The sequence below is a fragment of the Parasteatoda tepidariorum genome, chromosome 11, assembly GCF_982258835.1.
Source record: "Parasteatoda tepidariorum strain Cologne lab strain chromosome 11, Ptep-v5.0, whole genome shotgun sequence".
NCBI lineage: Eukaryota > Metazoa > Arthropoda > Arachnida > Araneae > Theridiidae > Parasteatoda > Parasteatoda tepidariorum.
Window position 1 is genome coordinate 30,310,268 of NC_141765.1, and position 16,640 is coordinate 30,326,907.

Consider the following 16,640-nt stretch of genomic DNA (forward strand, 5'->3'; position numbering starts at 1 on the left):
TAACACCAGTAACGAAATTCAAATGATGCCGTAACTCCATTCATGATGCATTTTTCCAAATTTTGCTTACATTTAAAAACTGTCAGATAAATGATACTCTGTGTTTGCAAGCGAGCAGAAAAAGGTGTAAGTTTCATCTTGTCAAGTACGATGCTGAACTAATCTCAGAAATGGATATCCTGCTAAAATAAGGCTAGTATAGTTTTAGGTGTTTATTTGAAATAATTATTTACTCGTAAGAAGATTTACATAAAATAATTTTATTATATTTAATTTTCATTCGATTCGGTTTTTTAAGGCTTGCTCGAATTCTCGCTTTTCTTTGTGTATGTTTGATTAACAAATTAATTTAATTTTAAGAAATATTTCAAACATGCTTTCTAAACTAATGATTCTTATTTTCTATTATATCGTAAAAATAAGTTTACTTGCTTTTATGTGCCACATATCTTACTGTAATTATAAATTATAGTGATTTTGAATATGAAAAAAAACCCAACTACTTTACACCAAATAATGAAAAAGAGCATTCTCAAACTCAGTTAAAATGTTCATTCTAAATTTGCAGAAAAATAACTGATAGTAGTCTGCCGATTCTATTAACAATAAAGTTTACGGCTAGGAGCGTTTCTTAATGGTTTTGAAAACATTTGCAATCGGCTAGATTAAAAAATAGTGAATATAAAACTATACAGGTATGCAACCATTTACAACAGGCATGGTTTCAAAACAGAAAAAGGAAATTTGACTGGACATTGGAGAGTAGGAATCGAGAAATGCAAGAAACGCTTCGTGTGTTAAAGAAATATTGTGATAAATTGCTGCGATTCGAAACCCTGTTCTGATGGCCATGAAATTGACAGATTAACCCTCTCGGCAATAACAGGTACCCAGATGCAAGTAGTGTTTTCTTCCTAAGTAGTGTTTTGTTGACGCAGAAAAAAATTCTAGCTACTTAAACGTTATCATATGAATCAAAAAATTGCCAATTGAATGGTTCAAATACTGCATTATGTTAGCATTTACCATTAAGCAAAATTATGTTTTTGTTTGTTATTAGAAAATGTTATTAGAAATGCTAATACGGTAATTTTACCGGAATTTTTTTACCGAGTGGATATTTTTGGAAATCTTTGTTCATTGCTTAAATCACTAAGTCTGACCAATTTATAAATAAATATTTAATTAAAAAAATAATTAATTAATAATTAATAAAAATTAATTAATTAATTAAATTAGTTAATTTTCCTTTTACTTTAATGATTTATTTAGATAATATTAATTTTAAATTTTGTGTTTGTAAATTAGAAAATTCAATGGAATAATTAGAATAATTTCTTAAATTTACGCTTTAAGGGAGTTAACGAGTTATTTTTTACAGTGTTTTTCTTTTTTAAATGCAGTAATGGCGAAATGTTTACTACCACTGAATTAACAAAGATGCTTTACGTAAACACTGATCATCACTGCAAGATGACACTCACGATATCTTAAGTTGTTCAAGTTGCTTTTCATTCAAAAATTTTTCTTCGCCATGCTCCCTCGTGAGATTGTAAGTCTCATTTCTGGTTTTAAGAAGCTTATATACTTTGAATTTTTTGAAGGCATATTTAAATGCAAAGATTTTTCTTTTCTTTTCAAAACTGTCGAAAGTTTGTAAAGAGTAAAGTAGAAAACTTTCTTAAATCCTTACTTGAAAGTATTTATTTATCTTTTCTTATGATGAAGTCGATTGAAAAACAGAAGATAAGAAAAACAGATAGGAAAAACAGAACGATAAGAAACGATAAGAAAAACAGAAGATTTCTATCATTTTTCGCTTATGTTGAATATATTTTCAAAATAATCGCTGTGAGAAAAAAGTATGGTCAAAACTACAAGAATAAGGTAAGATTTAATATGTTTCTGGTTCTATGGGCACACCAAAAACTTGATAAATTTCACCGAAACGCTTTACTAATTATTTTGATAAAAATAACAAGAAAATATGGTTTTATAGTATGTGATAAAATTTGACAAAGGTGGCAAAGTTTGGTAATTTTATCACGATACCTTTGAGCAAGGCATGAAAAACATACATTCGGCTGAATTTACTTTTCATTTTGTATTTTCTGCTAAATGTGTAGAATACTGTGTAGAAATAAAAACTGTGATTTGAAAACTAGAATTTCCTGTAAACCGTTACCGAATTATCGGAAAAACTATATAATGAATGGTTGAAACCCTGTATACTTTGGTTTTATTTATCAGAATTATGTTATTTCTTTTATCAGAAATGTCATTACCATGCAGTACGTTAATTTTACCAGATTTTTTCCCCGTAATTTTTATTATAGGTTTAGTTCATTATTTAAATAATTAAGTCTAGCTAATTTTTAAGTAAATATTTAATTGAAAAAAAAAGAAAAGAAAAATTTCCTTTTTGCAATGATGGCATATATTATGATTATATTAATATTGAAGTATATGTTTGCAAATTAGAGAAATAAATGGAATAATTAGAATAATTTGTTAAAATTATGCTTTTAAGGAGATAAAGAATATTTTTTTTTGCAGCGGTTATTTTTTAAATGCAGTAATGGAGAAATGTTTACTACCACAGAACTAACAAAGATGTTTTACGTAAATATTGAACATCGCTGCAAGATGATACTCTCGATTTCCTTAAGTTGTTTAAGTTGTTTTCCATTTCTCTTTGCCAAGCTCCCTCATGTGAATGCAGTCTCATTTCCGGTTTTAAAAAGCTAATATAGTTTGAATGTTTTGAAGGCATATCTAAATACAAAGATTTTTCTTTTCTTTTCAAAACTGTCGAAAGCTTGTGAAGAGTAAAATAGGAAACTTTCTAAAATCCTTGCTTAGGAGTATTTACTTATCTTTTCGTATGAAAGAAATCGATAAAAAGAAAAAAAAAATGAAAAATAAAAAATAAAACGTTCGAATTGAAATGAATGATTTTCGAGGACTGTGTGAGACAGAAATAAGTAATGTTCGGGTTAAAATAATTTTCTTTCTATAGAATATTCTATTCTTGGCAAATAATTCAATACTGAATTTGAATTTTTTACCACTATGCAAGTATATGAAATTGTTTTATTTGATTATTACTTTTTCGGTTAGATTGTAAAGGAATTCTATTTTCAGAAATGTTCCATGATAAATTGCTAGAAAAAATCGCTAAAATGGTACGGATCTTTTGTATTTCCAATAAACGGAAATTCAGTATATTTTAAGAAATTTATTTCCTGCCCTTACATTTGAAAACTAAATGGAAGAAAATTGCGCATGGCATTTTTGAAAAGAAAAAATAAGATTTCTCAAGAATTGATCCTATTTCAGTCTTAGTTAACTATACATCAATATCCTATTTTGCCAAGTCATTTAACTTCGGAAAACACATTAGATGAAGATATTAAGCGATAATCATTGAGTGTTTTTGGAGTGGAAGAAAAATTCAAGTTCATTTCGAGATAATGAATGAGCGGATAATCTTAGAAAAACTCTTCCTTTGCAAGTCACTTAAAATGCCCCGGGTGTGAATGCGAATAGTTGGCAGGAAATAAAGGCCCTTTTATTATTATTATTAATAAATAAGAAAAATAACCGATCTGTCTTAAATAGTGCATACGGAGTAATTTTTTAAATTCACAATTTACGAAGGATTAAATTTCGCAACATAATGGGCAATGATACAAACAAATTACATCAAATAAGCAATGGTACAAGCAAACAAGTTACACAATAATAAGTTCACAAGATATTCCAAATTACAAGTTACTCGAAAAACCAGATACTCCAAAATAAATCGGTAGTAAACAAACCGTTGAAAAGTAAAATCATGCAAGGGGATAATACACCAGTATAAGGGAACCAAGTATGAAACATGATTTTAAAAACGAGAAAAAAAGAGATAAAAGGTGGTGAGATAGATAAATGTAAGAAAACAATAAAATCAAGTAAATTGTAAAACCAAAAGCCAAAAGGGCTTGTAATAAAGGGCTTGTAGTAAAGAAATAAAGGCTCTGTTATTATTATTATTATTATTATTATTAATAATTGACAGACAAATAAAAAGACTCGATTTTGGTTCTTCAAGAACATTTAACGTTTCGCAACATAACAGTATAAAAAATTCCGGATAAAATTACAATATGAAGTACCGGCCTTTTTTGTGCATCATCCATAAAATCCATTTTATCGTAAAATCCATTTAACCGTTAAATCCATTTTTACCGTAAAATTTTACGTCATAATTTTACAGTCATACTTATTTAATTGGAGTGATTTAGTGATTTTACGATGATGTGTTAATATGCGTAATTATTGTTGTAAGAATATCAGATGAACATCTGATATTCTTACAACAATAACTCCGTAACATGCTCTGGTAAAATGGGATTTAACAGTTAAAAGAACAGAACAGTAAAAGACATTATCTGATGACTTACGTTCGCGTATTTAAAATAAATCAATATTACTCTAATGATGAAAAAAATAATTAAAAAAATGTTGGACAATAAACTAATATTTTCACAGCGTATCCTTGACTTTTGATACGCTCTAAATTAGTGGTCGGAAAAACTACATCATTTTTGTAGTATACTCCAACTACTACTACATTGTTACAAATGCAGTTAACTGCAACTAATTTTTTTTTAAATGTAGTAGTTACAAACAGCTTTGGAATTGTATTATCTACTTCACTATTCTAAGGAGAAGAGCGAACTGAGGAACGTAATTTACACCTATGCTCAAAATGGATTTGAATAAGATATTGGCTTACATAAGGGAATAATTAAAAGATATTTATTCATGTTTACACTTTTTTCGAATTTGTTCATTTAACCTTCAACTTCTTATACATTTTCCTTATACCTTTATTTAATTTAAGAAATGCGAAAATAGTAAATGCTTGCAATTTTTTAATTGTTTAATATTCTTTTATTGCCTCTATAAAATTAAGTTCATCGAAAATACGATCCCTTCCTTTTAAATAACATCAATGTGGATTCGCATGTGAAAGACTGACTAAAGTGATTAATTATTTATTTTTCATATTGGCTTATTTAAATATTATCTATACGTAATTTTAAATGTGTAATTTCTTTTAATGCTCAGCAACAGCTACAGGGTCATTTATTATTTCATCCATTGGCGGATTCGCAAAGATTTGTATCTCTAAAATTCAAAAATTTAGTTGTGTTAAAGCCATGTTTCCCATCTAAACTAACGTTAAAAGTAGTTGCCTGGAATCGCTACAAACTACAATTCTTTTGTAGTTGGTAAAGATTCTACTATACTATTCTCTACTCACTGCACTATTTTTTTTTTAAAAAAAAGTAGCACACTACAGTACAAAATACAAAAAAAAAGAAAAAATGTAGCGACTACAGTAGTTTCACTACTTGTAGAGAGCCACTTTCGACCACAGCTAATTATCAGGTGATACTATGCAGCTTTACTGTTTTTACGAGACTGAAACCGGTTTGCACTTGTTTACTTTCGTGTATCAATTGGTTAAATTCGACAGTATATAATACAAATTCGACGATTGGATAAATTAAACGATATATTATATAAATTAGAATATTTATTATATCGACTATAAATATATATAATATTTATTATATTATATTACCATATTATAATAATTGGACCAAATTATTAGACGCACTGCAGTTTTTTTTAATAATTACAAGTGTTGCACGAGTTTATATGCTATGCTTTTACATTTAAACATACGTGTAATAGGTTTTTATTCAGGAGATTTTTATATACTTCCCATTTGTATCTATTTTAACGTATTTCATTATAATATTAACCAATTGATGCATGAACGTAAACAAGTGCAAGCCGGCTTCAGCTGAGTAAAAACAATAAAGCTGTATAGTATATTGATAATTAAAATTTTACGATTTTAGATACAATCTTATAGTGCGTCTAATAATTTAGTCAAAGACTGCACTTTAAATGAAGTGATATGTAAACAACGTCATCTTACGATCGATATATAGTGTTGCAAGTGGCATATTTCGCCTCTTGTAAATTTAATACGAATATTCATTTTTATTAAATTTTAACAAAGGCTTTTTTAATCGATAGCAATCTTAAAAAACAGATTAATCGGTACAAAAAAAGTATAGATTCCGTAAAACTATTTTAAAGTGAATTAAATCAGATAGCAAAGGAACATCTGTTATTTAATCAAAACATAAATTTTAGATGTGCACATTGCGAATAATATATTAAATGAGAATACATTCTTCATTTCTTGCATCTTTAACATTTTCAATTATTTTTTCTACAAAAGTTGCTTCCAAAATTGATATGTTGACAGAATAATAATACGTGCTATCTATATTTAAGAAGATTACCTTTATCCTTTTCACCAGGTGCCTCTGGCATCAAAATTTTGCTAAGCAAACAACTTGTTATTATTTAAATTTGAAGCACTTCCCCGCTAGGCGAATTTATAATGAAGATCAAGTAAACCTAGAAGAGCCTTTTCGTAAGCCAGTGTTTTAATCATACGCTTAGTCTAGCAACTTAGATTAATTTTCAGTTGTTTCTGCTACAAATTTTAAGTGATCAAGAACTGGCTTGAAATTATTACTTCAGCAGAATTAAATATATTTTAAGTTATTTAAAACAGGTTTAATCTTGATTTTTGTGTTAGTTAGGAGGTTGCTTTTACTAGTAATGTTTTTTTTAATTTATGAATCAAAATAATTCTTTTTTAAAGGTAATTAGAAGCATATTTAATCCGTAAGTTTCTATAGTTTAGATTGTATTTTAATTGCATTTTGTCTAGTTAAAATTCAAATAATATTTTTATCAAAAGTATCTTTGAAATAAGTATTTTCCGCGACACACTTTTAAGTAAGAATAAATAGTAATTAGAGAGATTTTAACTATTATTTCTTTTTAATCTTTATTAGCAATTCACCACTAATTAATTTTCACTTTTTTGTTCTTCTTAAACAAGTGATGATCCAAAAATACTACATCAAGATTGCCATTAAGTTAATACTAAATGAAATTTTTTCTTTTGTTTTTTCTTTACTTAATATAAACTATCACCACACAATGTAATGAATTATATAGATTATCCGTGTAGTCCGTCAGATAGATAAAAAAACAAAATTGAACAAAAATAAAACAAAAAACGCAAACACGTTTTTTAAACAATATAAAGAATATTTATAATTTAATTTTCTTCAGAGTTAAAGTTTGAAGAAAAGAAGATGCTAGGTCATCTTGTAAGCGTGATTAAAAACATAAAAATCCTGTTATGAGCTAGAAACAACTTTTAGTGGGCAGTCAAATATGTTTTTTGCAAAAACAATCTGGCTCACAGAAATTGAAAAATAAAAATTTAAAAAAAATTTTTAAAACAAAATTTAAAATTTTTTAAACAAAATTTAAAATTTTTTAAACAAAAATAAATTTTTACCAAAAAATAATGTGTAATATTCACAAATATTCGAATATTAGAATGAATTTACAGGGCATGCTATCCTCAAACCAATTACCAAGTTCTAGCTTATTAGGTTTATTAGATGTCGGGAATTCTTGCACTCATTTTGAAAAAAATTTAATTAAGAAAGATATATTTAAAGACACGACTTTGAATAAATATTTTTTTCATCAAAATACTAGAATTCATAGACGATTCTGGTTTAGAAAATATGTGTGTTATTTTCCGGTCTTAGTGAGTGGGTTTCAGAAATTTTGCTGTCATTTTGGAAATTTCTTTTAAGTATTGTCTTATTCTTGGTGTTAAATAACTAGAAATAAAACACGTTATAACATACAGATTTTTTTTTCAAAAATCAAAACATTTTATGGGCGAAACCCTCTTGACCTTTCAAATTGCGCTCAATAAATTGTAACAGATATTTTTAGCTCATAAAACTTATATATTTGATGTAATCGCTTAAATGATTCATGCAACTTCATGTATATTTTACTTAATGCAGTGATCAAATCTTTTTCACACTGTGAAAAATAGCGAATAATTACCACCACTTTTGTCTTTGAGTTAAGCTAAATACTTTTAAGTATAGAACTGTTATTGTATTGAAATTAGTTATATGAAATTTTCAAAATAACAATTATTTGAAAGAATTAGTGCTCATACATTACTAAAAATAAGTTTGTTCTTTTATGCAAAATGTTTCATGCAATGATGTCATAAATTGATTCTTATTCACATCAAATTCTGTGCTGTCTGTAAACAAACAATAAAAATGGATAAATAAATAAGTTAAACTATAACAGTATAAAAGTATATAAAAAAAGTTAATACATGTGCAAAAAATTTTAGTTTACCCCAACATGAAAAATTATAGCAACTATAAACGAAATTTTTTATAGTGTCATTTGCATGTTATTCTTGTTAGACGGTGCGTACAAAATCTCTTAAAATAGCTCTTACGTACCAGAATTTTTTACAGTGCGCACTTTTAAATTTTTCTAAAACGCGCTAAAATATAGTTTCATCATTAATGCGGTTAATATTTGATACAAAAATGAATTAAGTAGTTTTGCAAGCAGCAGATAGGTGACTATCACATTGAAGTAATGTATTTTGCTTGCTTTTGATGAAAAGTTAAAAAATGATGATCAATGAACAGTAGTGTATGATATTATAAAATTCATGAGTATAATATTTGAACATTATCGAAAGTTGAAGTATTTAGACAATAATTACACGTCTAAAAAATTCCCGAGAAAATTACGGTGAAAAGTAACGGCATTTAGGGTACGTATCGTTAACATCAAATTCATTTTCACAATGAAATTTGCAGAATAAAATGTCTATTACACAATGATTTCTGCAAAGCTATTTACTGAATTCCGGTATTTTAATAAATACTACTGTAAAAATTACAGTATAAAGTTTTACGGTAAAAATGAATTCTACGGTAAAACGTACTGGCATCCAGAGAGTTGACACTTTTTACCGTAATTTTTCAGGAATTTTTTACAGCATATTATAGCACACAGTAAAATGTTTTCAATAGCGTATTTTCAAAAATTATAGCACATTATTGAAGTGTGTACAAGTTTTAAACCAAGTTATGTGATTATTTTTATATGGAAATCAAATTTGTTCAAAATTCGCTATTTTTTTCTTAGTAGGAAAAAATATTATAAATTTTCCAGCAAGCATGATTTCGAAAGTCATTTAGGAGTAAAACTAACAGCTGCAAATCTATTTGAGTAATTTATTTTACTTTAAATACAAACTCAGAATATATTTAATCTAGAAACATTTTCTCTCGCTCAATCCGCTTTTCATTATTTTGTATGCAATAGAATTGATCTTTATTTATATGCAGAAACATTTTCGAGTAATACAAATAAAGTATCGAAAATCAGGATTCCTTAACATTTCCAAAGAAAGCTAAAAGAATGAAGAAGGATTGCAAACAAATATAATTGGTAGTTCAAGAAGGAAGTAAATTGAGCCACTTTTTAAGAAACCTGCTTCACTTCTAAATATAATAGTTTTCCTTTTCTCCTTTAACAATGAATCGAATGCTTTATAACATGACAAATAACATTCAATTTCAAAGTTTTCGTTTGAATATATTTATTTTAAAGACCGGTCTATGGAGTTAGTTTTTAATTAAATGGTGTAAATATATTTTTCTTTTGAATCTAAAATGAAATAATCAAGAATTTTTAGAAGGATTTACCAGAATTGCATTTAATATGATTTAGTATAACGGTTATAAACTTTGTCATCATACGCCACTACGGGCGAATTAGTTATTTATTACTAGTACAGTAAGACCTCGATTATCCAAGCTAATTGGGACCGCTAGTACCTCGGATATCGGAAATCTCGGTTAATAGAAACCATGTATAAAAACCTTCCGTGCTTGCGAATTTAACTACTTTTAAAGTAAAAAACAATAGAACGTTTTTTAAATGATAAAAATAAACATATATGAACTTATGTTTCACAGCTAAAAAGATTTAAAAAGGAAATCAACTCTAGTAGTAAATTTTAAAAAGTAAAATGGAATTTTCTTTAACTATACTTAGTTAAAAATCGAAAGACGCATTTTCAAAAATAACACAAATCTCAAGAAAATATTGTATTTTCAAAATTTACATAATTAAACTTACAAGTCACATGACCACTGTTAACAAAGCATTCATGGATGCTGTCTTCTCAGGGTGTAATATTTCATGGAAGTTGAGTGCTTTTGTGGGGAATAAGTGCCTGTAACACGGACAACGAACTAATATGTGTATAATTTTTTCCAAGCTCATTTTGGACAGGAGAAAAAAAATTTTAGACTTCGTTATTGCCTCGGTTAACAGAAACCTCGGTTAATTGAATCTCGGTTAATCGAGGTTCTACTGTATTAGAATTAGTCCGATTAGAAACTTTCTGATAGATCCGACTTTGAACTGGTACTTTTATTTACGTAAATTATTTTAACTGATTGTTAGTTTTATGTTTTCCAATAATTATTGTCAAAAATTATATCTAAATAAGCTCAGCAATAGCTGTTTTATAATATTATAATCATTTGGCTGATATGTGTTGATTGAAATATCATTCAATTATGAAAAGACAACTATTTCTAGATGCATTTGAATTCAAGTTTTGACAATAATTAATAAACAAACATAAAATTAAGGTAACTTAGATAAATAAAAGTTTCTGTTTAAAGGAATAGAAAGCTCATGATAGGGAACTGCGCCAGTGGCGTACGATAACACCTCTTGTCATAGGTTGCTTTGCTATTTTTAATCTTTATAAAGTGTCCTCTCCCCCCTCTTATGGAAATTTTTAGTTACATATTTAAGGAACTTCTTTTTAGTTAAAGAAAGTTGCAATAAAATGTTAGTTTTTAATGTGACAGATCAACTGCTACTCAGAATTTCAGATTCTTCAGTCAGTTAAACGTTTGCCCCTGACTAGGCGGCCCTGAAGGATTCGTAATATACTACGCCAACAGTGCTGATGCAAAATATTTAAGTGTTAAACGGATAGTGAGACCGAATTCCACTGATATCGGGTAAACCATAAGAATTTTCGAGTTTTCCTTTCCATGCCATTCAATAAAAAATGCGCCACAATTTGATAAATTTAAAAAAAAAATCTGATAAATGTTTATAAAATGATGTAAGTTGTCAGAAACTATATCTTTCAATTTAAAACATATTTATTACATATTTGATACGATTTTATTTTCTAGTTTTTAAAAAATAGAATCAAATCAATATCCTATATCCTATTTTATTTCGTATCGCATTATCATCAAATATCCCATTTTATTTTTATCATTTTATTAGTAAGTGTCTGCGAACTCAACCCTATTTCACAAGTCAAGTTTTATAATATTCGAGATTCAAAGGAATAATCCCCGTATTTAATACAAACGATATATTTATATCTGTAAAACTGAATAACTTACAGAAGGGTAACTTGTGCTGGTTACAAAAATAAGTTACCACGAACGTCCTCAAAAATCGAAGGAAATATTCTCAAACAGACATTCACAGTTTATTTCGGGTATTTAATTATTTCCAATCGATAATTATGTGTAAAGGATCATCATTTGAAAAGTAAAAATTAAACAAGTTCGTTTTATGGATAAAATTCAAATTTGGTCACACTTATTTATGTTGGATGGTTAGAGTTTTTAACCTATTTGGTTAATTTTGTGGTACCCATGGTACTTTTTCAATAGATGATTTTTACAACGTTTGAACATTATGGATTCTTAACACTAAACATACCATAATCGGTGAAGTGACCGTTTAAGAACTTTTGCATGGAAAATACGCTTATCATCTTATCGTTTTTACACATTTGACTTCATGACTTTTTCTAACAATTATATACTGTTCATATTCTATAATTACTTTTTCAGTATTTTGCTTGTTTCGAATAATACTTGTCGTATACCTATTTCTGCCACAACTGGTCATTTGATCGGGCCGAGCAATTTATTACTATATAAAGTTTTCGGATCAGAAATTACGATGTAATGCGTGTTCAACGTATTGCACTCGATTAGTTACACATTTCTGCAAAGATTGTTGCGTAGTTAGTTCAATCAGAATAACTGTGAACTCAAATTTCCTAAAATTTTAGAATGGAATTTTCGTGTAAGAAAAAGTCATAAAAACGAAACGTTTCGGTAAGTAGCTTATATGTTATTGATTTACTTCACTTCTAACTAACTGTTAGTTTTTACACATAAAAATGTCGAAGCAATCAAGACAGCACAAGTTCTTATAACTAATATTATTTTTTCTAAGAATAAGTATGAGAATTATAATTCTTATATCTTGTTATAATCATAATTCTTGTGTATTATTATAATTATAAGAATTATAGAAATAATAGTAATTAGAAGAAATATGCTTGTGGTAAATGTACAAGGGAAGCACGCTGCATATGTAAAAAAATGCGTTGCGCAATGAATGAAAAATTCTTATTCTTTGTGCTTGTAATACATAAAAATTGGCAATATGCAATTTTGCTTAATTATAATAAAGTTTTTTTAGTTTATTTCATTCCTAACATCCATATTTCATACAATCAGGTAATTTGACCTGCTATGGTAGAAATAGCTATTTATTAAGTGTTGGTATGTTTAGTGTTAAGTAGGAAATTTTTAATTACTTCCAAGACATTAATATTGACGCATAAAATATTTTTTTTTCTAAAAAAAAATTATGAATTGGTTACAAATGAAATATTTCAATTATAGATTGAATATTACTATTTAGGTTACTATAATTTTACGTTTGATACTATTAAAGGTGAGGTAACCATTAAAACAAATACTTCATTTTGATATTACTTCTAATACTATGCCTAAACAGTTAATATCGTACTTTTTTACCATCCCCGATAAGCTTCGGAGAAAGAATAAAAACGATACTGTATAACAAATATCTCCAATTTTCAACAAAAAATACATTTAGTCACAGCTGTTTTGAAATCCATATATTGTTTATCTGTGATAGCCACGGAAGAAAAATAGCTTTATTTTCAAGATTTCGGATATTTTGTGTTTCAGAAAGAGTGTTGATCACGTTTTGTATTTCAAATATTTGATACTTTAACGCGATTTTTTTCCACCGCAATTTGCTTTTTTCAGCTTTTTATTAATATATTCATCACATATTCTCTAATTTGTCATTTAAAGAATTGCACAACGGTGTGCTTCAGTCTCTTGATTTTGGTATTATTTCACTGAGAAAAAAGTAATGTCAAAACTAACAGAATATAGTAAAATTAATCGTGTTTTTTGGCTCTATGGGGACAATAAAAATTCTCTATAATTTTTACCGTAGCGCTTTAGTAGTGGCTTCGGTAAAATTAGCAATAGAATATGGTTTCATAATATACGATGAAATTTGGTAAAAATTGATAATTTTATCATGATACCTTAGAGCATGGCATGAAAACCTTATATTTGTTTAAAATTACTTTTTAGTCTTGTATATTTTTCTAAATGTGTGATAATAAGAACTATAATTTTGAAAATCAGAATTTCAGGTAAACCGTTACCATATGAAGGGGAAAATTTCCAAATGAATGGTTCAAATACCATATATTTTGATTTCATTATCAGAATAGGGGGTTGGGTTATTAACATGATGTTATTACCCTATAGTACTGTAAATTTATCAGGATTTTGTTTCGTCTTGTTGTTTTGTTGAAAGTAATAACATAAAATTACTCATAAAAAATATAGCATTGCAACATAATGAAGCAAATTTTTAGATGCTACAAATATTCTGAATATAATTGCATATTTTGTTACGAGCTTTGACATTCTAAAAACACATATATGCTTTCAAACAGTTTCCTGGCTGAAAAGTGCAACGAATTAGTGCTTTAAAATTAAAGTATTTTTTTAAATAATAAGCGTGCAATTTATATATAAGTATAGCTGTATATTTGAGCTGTTTCATAAAATAAGAGCCTAAATTGTATTAGATTTTGGATCTGGATGTTCGGTCCTGATGTATTCCTTGAATCGGGAACCAAGTGTGTTATGCAGATTTTTTTTTGTAATTTAAACAGTTTAATTGACATATTTAAACTCTATCGTCAGAATGTGCTTCTAGTATATAATGTAACGATTTTCAAAATTATTTGCACTCATTAAAATTATAAATTATGCATTCTTTATTTTACAGAAAAAAATAATTTAGTGATACTTGCAAAAAGTAGTTTATAGTCTGAGCTCGAGAAAGTATAGATTGAAAATTTAATGAAGCAAAATGTTTTTTCTCTACTGATTAAAAATAAAAAGATAAACTGTCATTAAGTTATCTTAAAACATCATTTCTACGGTAGTAGAAAAATAACCGATTGTTAGAGAAAGATTAAAAAGAGAAACAAATAATGATTTTTCTATTGCATGAAAACTCGAAGGAAACCCATATTGATTGTCCTACGCTCTTTTCAAAATTAAGCCAATAAAACGTGTTTCAAGTGTTTGCCAATTACTGTAATGATAACCGATTAAGAGATGCCTGGAGATAAAACAATTTATTATATCGAGAAAAGCTGTCGAAGTAATTTAGGGAATTTGAGATGGGTGAATAATTCATTTTAATTTGATGAAAAATGTTCTTCGGAAAAACTTTTTTTGAGAAATTGAAGGCGTTTAGTTGTAAAAAAATATTAATTTTAAATATGTCATTTGTATTTTATCATTTATATGTATTTACAAGACAAAAAGTAGCTTGGGTACATAATGTACATCATTTTAATGGTTTTTAAAATATTACAACCAAATTTCTAAATAAACACGAAAGCCGGTAATGCCACTGAGAAAAAAGGAATGGTCAAAACTACCAGAATATGGTACAATTCATCATGTTTCTGGCTATGATAACATTAATAATCAAATATATCTTTATAATATGAGACAAAAAGTGATAATTGCGGTAAATTGTATAATTTTTAGCATGATACCTTAATTCATGGCATAAAATCTATCGATTCTTCTAAATTTACTTTTTAGTTTTGTATTTTTTACTATTTGAGAGGATATAAGAGCTATAATTTGAAAATTAGAATTTCCGGCTCCCGTTACCATTTGAACTTAAATATTATCAAAAGAATGATTTAAATAGCATATGTTTTGGGTTTATTAACCCAACTTAAAGAATTTTCTTCTACCAGAAATTACATCACCATACAATACGGTAATTTTGCCGACATATATTTTTACGTGTAGCATACTTGAAAAACTTCAAATTGATCACCTTTAGCTTGAATGCAGAGTTGTAAAAATAAATTACGATTTATTGCTATGAGTCGCATCTCATTTATAGATATTTTGTCCGTGACACAAAATTTTCGTCCTCTAAAACAAGTCCACAAACTCTTGTCTCCAAGATTGACCCTAATCTATTAGATTTAAGACGGTGGTCATTTAATAAAGTGGTCTTTTTTTAAGCAGTTAAAGGTCAGGAAAATGTGCATTTCACCATTTTTATAGAATCTTTTATCCTGTTCCTGAATCCTGTTGGTTGGTTCTTTCTTTTTTTTAATGAGCTTTTCTGACCTGAGAAATATGAAATCTTCAAAAAAAAAATATTGCAACATTTTGTGAGAAAATTATATGATTTTAAATCGCGCCCAAGTTTTTTTTGTTTCCCTGTATTTAGAGTTTAAGGATATAGTTTTGTTACGTACAGAGCAAGTAATTTTTAAGACCATTTTCCCTATGTAATAGAAATCCATATTAACAATCAGAGAAATATATGAAACTTTTCTTGGATAAAAACAATATAACTTTTTAAATTATACTCAGTAGATGAGATATTTTTATTAAAAAAATAAATAGTTGCACTTTAATATTTTAAATTTAGTTAAAAAAATGTGAGAAAATTATAATCATTTTGAACTTTTTGAACAAAAAAGTTATGTTCCGTTAATTTCAATATTTATTTTTTTAAATTTTAGCACTACTTAGAACTCAAAACATATAGTTATCAGCTTTAATTTCTTAAAAAAGTATTTCCATGAAGGAAAAATTTGACTGCAGAATTATAAATCCCAAAATAAAGGATATTTTTTTCTAGTGAAATCAACGCACACCATTTAGGGGGTATTAAGACCAAAATAATTCAATTTTTTAAAAATGAAAACAATGCAGCCCCAAATGCTCTAAAGGATTTGTTCCAATCTTAGAATATAATATATATATTATAGAATATATATTTATATATATATATATATATATATATATATATATATATATATATATATATAATACTCGAAATTCCTTCAAAAGAAGCTATGCATCTTTAAATAAATCTTAAAATTATGTACCAACTTATTAACTTATAATTTAAAATTCAATAATTTTAATTATTTGTACATGAATTACTTTAAAAAATACTAAGGAAAGAAAATTTCTAAGATTACTGCCGTGATCTTAGATTATTGCTGTAGATAAAGTACTGAGAATTAAATTGGAAAATGGGCATAAATTCTGTAGGCCTGAGAATTCAATTTTTTGACATAAAGAAAAAATACTAAACAATAACTTTTTCTTATTAATAAAAAAAAACAAATTTTATTTTAGTCTTTCTCTTGTGTTTTATTTTGTTTTTTTATATTAATGTGGCGTTAT